Here is a 12,522-nt window from a genome sequence, read left to right as displayed (position 1 = left end):
ACTGTCTCTTTCCTCTCTAAACACCAAGCACTCAGCAGGAGATACCTGTCTATAGCTAGAAACAAGTGGATCATTCTTTTTCTACCACCATCTCATCCCTCATCTACTCAGTTGATCAGTTTTCGTAGAAATGGAAGGTGCCAGGAATATACCAAACACTTGCAGGCAGGAGCGGAGCTACGTTGGAGCCATCCCGGACCGTGGCCCGCCCAGTATTTGGTCCATCCTTCGTTATTTTTGTTAGGCCGGCTCAAAAAGGCCAACGTTTATGGAAAAAATAAGCGCTTTTCTGCAGCCTGGCCCGCCCAGAATTTTTGTTACATCTCCGCGACTGCTTGCAGGAGAGAAAATTCAGTGTAGTATTCTGCACGATGCTGGTGCGGTCTCAATCAGTCAGCTCGGATTAGGAAAAAATGTATCTTAACGACAATTAATCTGAGTTTGAAACTAATGTAAAGTACTTCCTTTTTTTGTGATCTAGATGAATGGACACGACTCGTCTGCCTTGCGGTTCCTTGACGTGGAGTCGCTGACACGTGGGCTCCATATGTAGTGGAGTAGGCTCCATGTCAGTGACTCTAAATTACTAGTAGCTTTACTAGAGGATCACCATTGCATACGGAGTGATTGTTGCACTATCTTTAAAGAGCACTAAGCTCCCAGGGTTAGGGGCGCCTCTGGTCGCTCCGCACGTCGTTTTCGTGGGCCCCGCCTCGCGCTCCTGCGTGGCGTCGCGTTTCGTTGTCTGCGCGCGGATGTGCGCGACGTGTAAGCCACGAGTAGCTTCGCCAGGTCGGTTTCAGATCGCTTTAACCTGGGCTTTGGTGTTTCTCTTCTCTTCCTTCTGTGTTCTTTTCATCGCGCCGGCAGGGTTCGCTCAGTGGGTTATCTGTTCTTCCTCTTCGTCAGCTGAGCTGCGGCGGGTCGTGCGGGTTTGGGTGGTGCTGCAGTGGTGGCTGAGCTGCGGCGGTGCGTGCAGGTTTGGGTGGCGCTGCGGTGGCCGCCCGTCTTTTTCGCGCCGGCTCTTTCTCGCTGGTATTTTCCCCCTCTTTCCTTCTCTGTGATTTTTCTAATTTTTTCGCGTTGGTGCTTTTGATGAGATTAGAGCGGGTTCTGTCGATTCCTCCAGATCCTCCACCATCAAGCCCCCCTGCTCCTTCTTGCTCAGAGCACCCGCCGCACTAGGGTTTCCACCTTCTATTTCCGAGTCGTCTTTGTCATGCACGGCGACCGGTAGAGCTCGAGCTCCAGCCCTTCACCTCCGCGCCTCTTCGTCACGCATGGATGGGGCCGAGTGCTCAAAATCTTTGTTGGTAAATCCTCCAGCCATGGCGCAGTTGTCGACGGGGGAGGAATACGGGGCATGGATGAGTGCCGGCATCCCGGAGCTGGCGGACATGGCGCCAGTGCCGCGGAGCAACGGTCCCTGCCACTTCCGTGAGGCTATGGAGTACTTTCGTGCCCTTTACACCGCCAGCAAGCGCAACCCTCGCGCCCTCCGCCACACTGCCGAGGCCATTCTCACCTCAATCCCGACAGCTACACTGTAAGACTGTCCGTCCCTGTTCTCTCCTCTCCGTATTTGTAATGGATTGGACTCAAAATTCGTAGAGCTTCAATTGGTTCATGGTGATTGCTTGAACTGTGACGCTGATGTTGACTGGATGTGATGGAAGAAATTCCTCATCCACTATATATAACCATAGCTTATAGTAGATGATGCCTCGAATTAGTGTGGTGTGCTTGTGCAAGGAGTAGGTAGGCGGATAACCTGAGTGTGATGTGGAGGGATACCTGCAATGGGCATGTTAACCTTATTTAGGAAGGGATCCTACCTGATGTTTAACTATTTTGGTTTTGTTCTCCCCATCCGGTGTATGCAAGATAGGGGAATAGTTTGGAGAATGATTTCAACTGGAAAGATTCAGTGTGTATAGTTTGTCTCTGTTTTGTAGCTTAACGGCATGCATATCCTTCTGCTAAGATCAAACCTTATGGCGGGCATATGTGTTGAATTCCTGAATTTGTTTTTGCTTCATACGTCTGGCATTTCAGGTGTGTCATTCTAGAGGCACTCGATGCTGATTTGCTGCAAGAACTCCCAGCCCGAGGACGCTTGGCGTAGGTTGTGTCGCCGCTATCGCCGTTACACTCCACCCGACGACCGCTTGGACGAGTAGACGGGAAATTGTAGTAAGATACACTGTCTCATTTTATCATTGTTGCTTCAGACCTTCAGTAACACATTGCATAGTCTGTGCCATCAAATTAAATCTGCAAGAGCCCATAAAATATATTCACGGTAATGTACTGTATAATATTTTCGTGATTGTGGCTCGCAGCCAACTCCTAAAAACTTAATCTTATTGATATGTAAGAGGTCAGCATTCTCTATGGTGTTCCACATAAAAATTTAGACATGTTTTCCTACATAGAAGCCGTACATTTGTACAGACAGTCATGTATTTCTTATATTTGATTTAGTTTTATTCCAATAAGTATCTTGGTTTGAACTATTTTCCTACAACTGGTATCTGAAATTGTTCTTTTTCTACGAGGAGGTGACTAAGAGAACTATGAAAGTGAGGATTGATGATAGCAGCATAAGCCTGGTGCGCTATACTATCCCAAAGCTAGATTTCTTCTGTTACAAATCATTATTGTTTTCATTTTTTTCTTCTTGCACAATCACTCTAATATTCCAGGATTTTTTCTTTGTTAGTAAAAGTTGTAGTTGCACTTTGTTTACAAAAACTCTCTGTAGCTTTGACCATGAAATTGTTGAGAATAAGCAAACAAGGAAGCTATGATTCGCTGAATTTAATTTGCAGATGTGGATCTTTTACTCCCACAACAATTAGTCATAAATTTCTTTGACATTATTGTAAGACGGTATCTTATAAATAGTCCTTACGAGGTTACCTAAAGATCTACAGCATGTACACCATTGAATGAAGATGTTGCTCTGGTCAAGACAGGTACCTGACCTCCAAGAACTTAGTGGCAAGCAAATTAACTGCATCCAAAGTATGACTCATTTTTCTCATATGAATTGTGCTTATGACGTGTTAATGAAACTTTTTATAGAATTAATCTATCATGTATGGACATCGTTAACCATTTTTTTAATTACATAGTACGACAATCTCTATTTACGTTTTTGCATGACTTCCGGTTTTCTTGCAGCATTGTTCAGTAAGTTTTTCTTTCATACATAGAATACAAGCCACGAGAGATGATTTTGTGCACCTGGGCGTGCATACACCAGGTTGATTTGAAATAGTAAAAACATGCATGTGTAAGTTCATAGACGTTCTGAAATGATGTTGGATATTGCTGGATGTTTGAACATATGAAATTTGAGCCAAAATTATATGTGTTTGAGTTCTCTGTAGGAGAATAAAGGAGAGAGCGTCTAAAATAGATCATGGAAATATACTCAATTAGTTTAATTCGTGGAGCATGCAAAATAAAATTTATTGGACGAACTTAGTTTAGAACAGTATGTATTCCTAAATTGGACTGTACAAAACCCAATTTTTGTTTTCTGCATGTTGGTTACCTAGCTTCTAGGAAGACTGGTCGAATAATGTTTTTTCGTTAGTTCCTCTTTTGGGTATGGACGTGGTATGTGCCTGTCCCTGCATACATTTCATCTTTTGTGGTTCAAGTATTATGTACCTACAGCTAAATATTATTGGCTAGCCTCTAGGAAGACTGATTGAATAATTTTTTTTCCGTTAGTTCCTCTCAAGTCTTTTGGGTATGGATGTGGTATGTGCCTGTCCCCGCACACATTTCATCTTTTGTGGTTCAAGTATGTACCTACAGCTAAATATTATTGGTGTGCTGCAAGTTTTATCTATTCTGTTTACTCGCAGTTTTATGTTGCAAGTAGAAGTATAGTGGATTGTCTCATTGTAGCAAGGCGTGCGTTCTCTTCCATCTAACCTATCTCATCATTCCGGTTCACCAACTGAAAGAATTAATCAGTTTTGCCCGCCCTATGGTTAACCATGAGAAACCACCACCTGTTTTAGTGATAATCATTTAATAACATATTCTCTTTTTTTTCATGTCTAACTTTCTATTCTGTATACAATAGTCGCTCCATTTCTAAATATATTATGTTTTGGCAAGTCTATTTAACTTACGAAAAAATCTTATGCTTAGAAACGGAGGGAGTATATACATGTTCATGACTATGAATGTAAGATCATAACTATCTTTGTGTTCTCACTAACATTGTTGTGTTGATAGTGTCAAAGCTTCGACTAATGGGACCAAGTGGAAAATTTAATAAAATTTGGGCATCTCTTTAATTTCACAATTGCTGAGAGTGATCATTCTCTGATTGAAAAAGTTCTAAGTTTTGCGTGAGGATGTTTGTGTTCAGGTGGTAGTTAACGGTGGATACCATGCAAAGACTATATGGCTAATGATGAATTGATAGTGTCTAAACGGTTATTTCAATTTATTTTTCTGCTTGGACTTCTGTAAATACCTAGGCTACTAACTATATGAAAGCATATATTTAGCTCAAATGTGAGATATGTTGACTGTTCTGATCCGAATGATTTTTGTTTCTGAATTTTTCTTCAGATATTCGAGCTCATAAACTTACAGAAGTCTGATAACGATGAAGTGGGATCTTAGATTAAAAACATCATGTTTGTACAATAAACAGATACTACTTATGGTTGATAAAATATTTATGGTCTTCATACTTGAAACATGCGTCCTTTATGTCCCATGTGGCTAAATTGATATAAAATTGTGTACTTTGTTGTCTCATGTATGCTATATATGGATGGTTTACCAGTTTGCACTTTATTTACATGATTCAGGTTTAGGATAACTAAGTACAAGTTTGAAAGGTGATCTATTGGTTTTGCCCTTCAGGATCTGTGTACACTGAAAACGGAAAAGGATAGATTGATTCGACGGATAAGGATATTTCTTATTTATATTTTGTTGAGTCACTCGTGTACTTTGAATTTTGTGTTTCATAATGAGACTGCGGAAGTATCTGAGATGTGGGTATCAAGATTTTCCTATTTCCTACTATCCTTTACCAAATCAGATTCACTTGAACTGATTAATGCATGCAATGCGGTTATCGAAGTCTGGAGCCCCTATACTGCTATTATGGCAGAATGTTTTTTTTTTAAGGCAAGCACAATGCCAAAAGTTGCGTTTCAACACTGTCCAAGGGAAGCAAATGAAGTGGCACATCAATTAGCAAAATCGGCTTATTCGTCTAAATATTTTGAAAAAAAAGAGCAAATATCTTTGAATAAGTTTGTTTACTTCTCTTTTCTAATCCTCGCCATTAATATTTTCACCACCATGATCTGAAACGATGGGCCATATTCTTGGTCCTATGAATTTTGTTGAAACTGAAAACTAGATTATGTCCAAATTGCAACCCTTTTCCAAAGCTTATTTTATTGCCCATCACTGTTCTGAATGACAAAGAAATTTGGATCTTCTGCTATTCTTAAGAGCCATGTTCCCTATTGTCAACGCCCGGATTTTTTAAGTCCAGATGCCTATTATGCCATTCCTCGCAATCCCAGGAATATTGTTTTTGCGAGACATAATAGATTGATATCACAACACATCATTCATTACAACACATAAATGTCTTACATAGAGGGATCACATGATCCAGTCTTAATACAACATAGAGGATCTAGAGATCCTATTACAAAACACATAGCGGAAGCGAAGTAGTAGTGGTCGTGGTCCATCTGTTCCACAGGCAACTGTTGACGTCAGGAGTGGTCCTAGTTGTCGTAGACGTCCTGCTGTCCATCTTCCTCGTACTGCTGTTCCTCTACATAGTCTGGCCATTTGAATAGCCAGGGACAAAGCCATGAGTACTTTAAAGTACTCGCAAACTAATACTAATGTAAGTACTATCAACTATAGTAAGGGGGTGCTAAGCTCTAAGTTTATTTGCATAAAGCCAATTTTAGTTCACAAACAATTAGTAAAAGCCTCTTCATTTGCTAACTAACTCAAGTGGGAACATTAGTGTCATTCCCACAACTCAGTTGTGATTCAAGTCAAGTTTACCATTCACCTTTCAAGTTTAAATCACAAGTCACCCTTCACATGTCACATTTTTGAAAAGTTCTGATGACGGAACAGTATGGCCTTTCCAACCGTCCATAACCGTGGACGCGGCTATTCGAATAGATCTACACTCTGCAGAGGTCGTACACTTGTGCCACAACATTTGCAATAATCCGTCGAGTTAATCGGCCCTGATTTACCACACTCCGTGTGCGGACTACCAACCATAACCTTTCACTTACATACCCTAGTATAGGCACCTCTCCCCATGAGCTTGGCCTCCCAGTGAAGACAAACTGTCAGCCTGGGAACTGCACAGGGCTTGGGCCGGACATTCACCTCATATCCACGTCATATCACATCATTCCATATTTCTTTGGAGGCAACCCTTGGCATAACCCCGATGACGTTTGTTTAGAGGGAACCAATACTAAGATACATAAACTTCTAGTTAAGCCCTTACCCATATTCAGGTATTGTGGGGGTACTTGCAAAATTGGAATGGTATCGCATCCGAACCCAACCATCAGTTTTCGTAAAATTCACCAAGTCATTCACAAGTCATATTCACCTCCAAAATCTTTCAATAGAATGAATCATCATTCCAAGGTTTTCAAAGTCATTTCATTTCACAAGTTCCCATCTAGAGTAGTCAATTTTATTTGTTAGCACTAGCACTAGTCATGAGGGGTGCTAACTAGCTTATAGCTTTCTAGGCTAAGTTTGATACTCTTGTAGTACTCTATCTCTAGACCAAAGTTAACTATCAAAGAAAGTTATAATAATCAAAGTAAAAGTTTGGAAGAATAAAACTTGGGATGGGATCATGAAGCATAAAGTAATTGGTGAGTGTGCCTTGCTCTAGTAGAGCTTTGCACTTTGCAAGAATATTAGCTTGCCTTGGTTGGGGAATTGGTCAAAGTGGTCTTCTTCTCCTTGGAAGTAGACCTCCTCCTCCTCCTGGTACTTCTCGGTACTAGCGTCTAAAATACGAATACGGGGTACACAATCATCATACCAAACTTATTTACTAAACTATGCACACACATGATTTAAACAACTTAAACTAGCATCACACATTTCTATTAAGTTGGTGGATGTGTTTTTCTTATTTAAGAAAAATAATTTCCTCTCATACTAACTTAGGTGTTATTTTTATTTACTTAGAGAAATAATTTCCTCTCATTATCTTATTAAGATTTAATTTCTCTCATGAATAATATATGACCTAGGTTGACAAAAGTCAACCTCTTCATACTTATCATTTAAGAAAATGATTTAAATGAGGTGTAGTACCTCATACAATTTAATCCTAGCATGGTAAAGGTTTAATATCATCAACAATTCATATGAGACCTAAATGACCAGAGTCTCTACCTCATTTTGAATTGTTCATGACAAGATTTAAATGAGAGAAAGACTCCCATATGATTTATTAATAGTTTTGGACAATATCTTTGACTAGATATAGCCACATAGTCCTTTAATTAATCTAGGCCATGATCATTTAAAGTAAGCATGGCATATTTTTGCAGAAACAATTAGTATAAGTGAAATGTGAATTATAGGAGTTGGAATTAACTTAAAAGCAGTTGTGGTTGATTTTTAATAATTATTCTAAGGCAGAAAAGTCCCTGTCTTGTTTATTTTGCTACTTTAATTCTACAACAGATATTGGTTTGAAACCAGTGGCATTGTGTAGAGAAAATCCTAAGCTTTCCAACAATATCAAGTTTGTAAAATTTGGCCGAGTATATTTGTCCCTATTGAATTTCAAAGTGAACACCAGATTGCAATTTAAATCTAACTGGAAAATTCGAATTCAAACTAGTGGGCTCGCGCGGGAAACTAGCTGGGCTGCAGAGAGAAAAAGGATTTGGGCCGGCCCACTTCGCGTCCAGCGCGAGCCGGCCGTCTGACGGCAGGTCCCACGCGTCAGCGGGTCATAACGACCGAAACGGTAAGTTTCTTTCAGGGCCGTAGGATTAGACGCCGATCGGACGGACGACGAGCATCGTCGTCTCCGACGAGAACTGGCCACTGGCGTGGCGAGGCTAGGGGGTGGGAGGCTCACCGGCGGCGCGGCGATGGTCGGCGACGATGGACGGAGAGGTTGTCGATGACGAGGAAGCAGATGGAAGCAGCGGCGTGTCCTGGGGTGGCCTCCTGCTCCGGCGAACTCCGTGTACTGGCGGCGGCGGCGATCTTGCAATTGAGGGCCTCCGGTGGCTAATCAAGCTAATGAGGTGGTCGAGGAGGGTCTGTGTGAGGAGAGGGAGAGATTGGTGTGCTCAATTCGGTGGGAGGAGCCCTCCTTTTATAGGAGCGGGAGGTGGCTGTGGGGCGGAGCTAGGGTCGTCGTCGTCGTCGCCGTTCCAAGGTCGCGAAGAGGCAAGGAATGGGTGCGTCTGGTTGCTGTCGTCCTGGCGAAGCTGACGCGCGTGATCGTGGCGCTGGCGAGGCTCTGTAGCGATGGGAAGCTTGACGGGAAGGGGCAGTACTGCGGCGGTTGAACGGGGTCGTGGTCGTCGCGCCTGGCGTTCCCGCGGTCAAACGACGGTGTCTACGAGCTTCCTGGTCGTCTGGCGCGTCTACTGGCGAGAGGAGCAGGCGAGTAGTGATGCGAGGGAGCGAGGGTGCTGACGCTCTATGCGTGCCAGGGTTCGTGCCATGCGCGCTCTGGCGCGTGCATGGGCGTGCCTGGGCGCGTCTGGGCATGACGGTTTCTACCCGTTGCGATAAGATTTTTCGTCGAGGCAGTGTTGGGTCGTGCTCAGGTGATTGAGAGGAAGGGGAAGGACAAGGCAGGACAGGCTGGAGGTGACCAGAGAGAGGGGGTGGCATGGTGGTGCATGGTGAGCACGGGCATGGGCTTGTTTTGGTCATGGTGACCAAGGTCCAGTGTTGCAGGGGCTGGTACTGGTACTGAGGGATGTGGTGAGGTTCCAGAGCAGCAGAGGTGGCCAGGGTTGGACTTGGTCCATGGTAAAAATCAGTATGGGCTTCAAATTTGATCCTGCCAGCAAGGTGTTTGTTGTAATGCCCGCAAGAAAAAGATTTTTGAAATTTGAAAAGATTTTTGGTGGAGTGTAATCATATAATAAGAGAAGTAGAATGGAGGTGGTGGTGGTCAAAATGGGGTAGGTTTGCAAAATCACATATGTCATGTGATCTTACATATGTTAAAAAGTCTCCACTTTGCTTGCTTGTCATTTGAAATAAAGACAGAGTTTGAGGTGGGTCCCTTGAGCAAAGTTGTAGTCCTTGATGAGATCTTGGAAGAGGTGCAAAGAGTTGGCCAAGTGTAGAAAGAAAAAGTTGAAAACCAGGGGCTCAAAGTGGGTATCATGCTGAAATTGTCACATATGACCATAATCACATGTGATCACAAATTTGATTCAAATTTGATTTGAATTGAGTTTGGTTGTTTCCAAAAGTGTTAATAAGTGTTTAGTATCCATTTACAACTAATGGTGCAATCCAAAATGGTCTAGGTTAAGGTTTTGCAAAAATGGCATAGGCCATATGTGAGTGAAAATGGGATTTTCTCCCTATTTTATTTCTCTCTTTTTGATTTGATTTTTCTTGACTCTAAAGTGATTCTTATTAGTTTAGGAACATTTCCAAACCATTGAAACCATTCCAAAAGGTCTAGCTCAAAGATTTGCAAAAGTGGCCATAACACATAAGAGGTGAGGTTCAAATTTTATTATTTTTGTAAATTGTTCCCCTTGCTTTACTTGGGCATGGGTTAGGGTCCATATAGTGTTATATTAGGTTTGGAGATGGTTTCACACCATTTGGTCAAGGTAGAAGTGCATAGGTCAAGATTTGGGGAAATGGCTATGTGGCACATATGCCCCTATGCATATGTGGCATTTGATTTTTAATTTGATTGTTCTTGGCCCATTTGATGTTGTTGAGTGTTGAAATGGTATATAGGAGTGATCCAACCATTCACCACAAGTTTTAGGGTCAAGATCCTCAAATTCACAAATTTGCATTTTACTCTCATATGCCTCTATGGCGTTTTTAGTTTCTTTTTAATTTCTTTGGTTTCAACTTGGAGTGGGTTTGAGAACTACTAGATAAGGTTTATGAAGGTTTTCCAAACCTCTAGATAAAGTGGAAAGGCCTAGGGTAAAGTTTTATAAAAATAGCCATAGGCACATATGTCTCTTTCTTATTTGAATTCTTTTTATTTTATTTTAACTTGGATGGTAAAAAGGGGTGTGAGGTTTAGGGTTTAAGATTACTCCAATACTAATTAAACAAGCAATCATGGCAATAGCACAAGAATCAAACAAGATCACTATGTATCAAACTTAATTTAAAAAGTTTTTGTTGGTTCCAAAATTTGGAACTAGGGAAATTCATTTTGTTTATTTTGAAATTTTTGGGATGTTACACCTATTTTGCACACAACAAAGGAAAAACACGCCAGCAACGAAAACGGTGCAGCAAAGCGCGAGAGGTCCATCTAGTTATTAACTGTTGCTACCTTCGGTAAGGTTCACTGTATCAAATCGATTGCCTCGAGTGATAACTTATTATTCTGTCACGTGTACCTTTATTCATCTTTGGCCCCGTTCGGCAACACTCCAGCTCCGCACTCTACTGCTAGAGCGAGCAGAGCTGCCCCAAACGTTTGGGCTCTGCGGACGATGGAGCACGCCGGCCTTATGTGCGAAACCGCGGAACGAGTAATTAGCCGATCCACAAAAAGTGAAACTGTGTAGTCAGCAATTCATTATCTAATGAAGGTGTTTTTCATTGACATAAACCATCGCAAAAAGATGGCACAACAAGAAAATTCATACCAAATCTTTGTACAATGAAGTGGGCACACAACTAACAAGAAAAAACAAAGCATGGATGAACACATGTATACGGCGTCGATCAGTATGTACGCATTTTGCACAACATCCTTGTGGTTGATGATGTATCTCCTGCCACGTAGGCCGTGCAACAACAGTCCAACCTAGCGGAACAAAGCATCTCTATCTATTGTCCCATAAACTAGGATTCTGAATGACAAGTAAGGAGGTACTTTATCTGCCTATATCCAGATATTTCTAGAGCTGCCTCGCGCCGATCGATTTTCTGGTGATAACGTTGAAAAAGTTGCAAAGGCCAAACATCGTATCAGAGATGTGCTCGTCCATTATCCCTCGGATCGCAACGGGAAGTATCTGCGTCGTGAGCACGTGACAATCGTGAGATTCATCCCGGTGAACCTCTTCTTCGCTACGTCCAGATATCTTCCTATATTCTCCGAGTAACCGTGATGAACTTTCACTCCTACGAGGCACCTGAAAAACTGCTTGAGCTCCTCTGGACTCGTTGTGAAGCAGGCAGCGGGAAGCACCACCGCGTTCTTCTTAGCCCTTTTGGGGAGACGTTGAGTTCCATCCGTCTGATCATCATCATCATCATCGTTGTCGTCATCACTATTGGGGGCTTCAAGATCTTTCCTAATGCCAAGATGTTTCAGATCGTAGCTTGCTTTCGTCTCATCCTTGGACTTTTTGGAATTGGAAAGAGTGCCAAGCAGACTCTCGGTAACGTTCTTCATGATGTGCATGACATCAAGGTTGTGGGGCGTGTGGAGGACCTTCCAATACTCCAAGTCGTGGAAAACAGACCTCGCTTTCCATACATCGAGCAGCGGCTCCGGCTTCGGTCGCTTCTTTCCCGGCGCTGGGCACTCCTTCCTATTTTTCAGAAGCTTGTTGATTTCTGCGCCGCTCCTCGGGCGCGGGGCTCCATCGGGCTCATCTTTACCATTGAACAAATTACCGCATTTTCTCCACTGGTGATCCAAGCGAAGCCACCTTCGAGCACCTAGGTACACGGTTTTCGAAGACCCGGGATCCCTTGGTAGCTGGAGATGCGGGGTCTCGTCCATCCACTTCACACAGCCGCATAATCCATGGCCGACCAGGGCAGACACATATGCGTAACCAGGATAGTCTGTGACCGTCGTGAGCAACGTAGCTCTCATATCGAAATAATCTCTAGCGTAGGCATCCCACGTACGGGGTGGCGTCTTCCACAGCGTGTCTAACTCCTCTTTCAGCAGCCCGAGATACAAAAGCATGTCGACACCTGGTTGTTTTGGCTCCTGAATGAGAATACTCAGGTGTATGTACATTTGCTTGGTGCACAGCCACAGGATAGGTTGTAAGGCCATACAAACATGGGCCAAGTGTTATACGTGCTACTCTGGTTGTCGAACGGATTGAGTCCATCGGTGCTCATACCCAGCCTGATGTTCCTTGCGTCGTCCCCGAACCTAGGGAAGGCGATGTCCAATGCTTCCCATTGGCCAGCGTCTGAAGGGTGTGTAGGATATAGCCCATCTCCGGATCTTCTTCGGGCTTCTCCCTTTCCGCGTGCCATTGCATGATCTTTGCTTCCTTAGTGTCTGATGTCTACGGG

General features: G+C 43.0%; 1 long non-coding RNA gene across 1 annotated transcript; it reads left to right on the top strand.

The window, feature by feature from the left end:
* Positions 1-836: 836 nt before the first annotated feature.
* On the top strand, positions 837-4,791 carry LOC127293887 (uncharacterized). The gene is made up of 2 exons (XR_007846215.2): positions 837-1,035; positions 2,056-4,791. It is a non-coding gene; the product is annotated as an uncharacterized lncRNA (long non-coding RNA).
* Positions 4,792-12,522: the final 7,731 nt, after the last annotated feature.

Source organism: Lolium perenne, chromosome 4, assembly GCF_019359855.2.
Source record: "Lolium perenne isolate Kyuss_39 chromosome 4, Kyuss_2.0, whole genome shotgun sequence".
NCBI classification, from domain to species: Eukaryota; Viridiplantae; Streptophyta; class Magnoliopsida; order Poales; family Poaceae; genus Lolium; species Lolium perenne.
The sequence above is the reverse complement of the archived record's forward strand: the minus strand, read 5'-3'. Positions and strand labels throughout refer to the sequence as shown.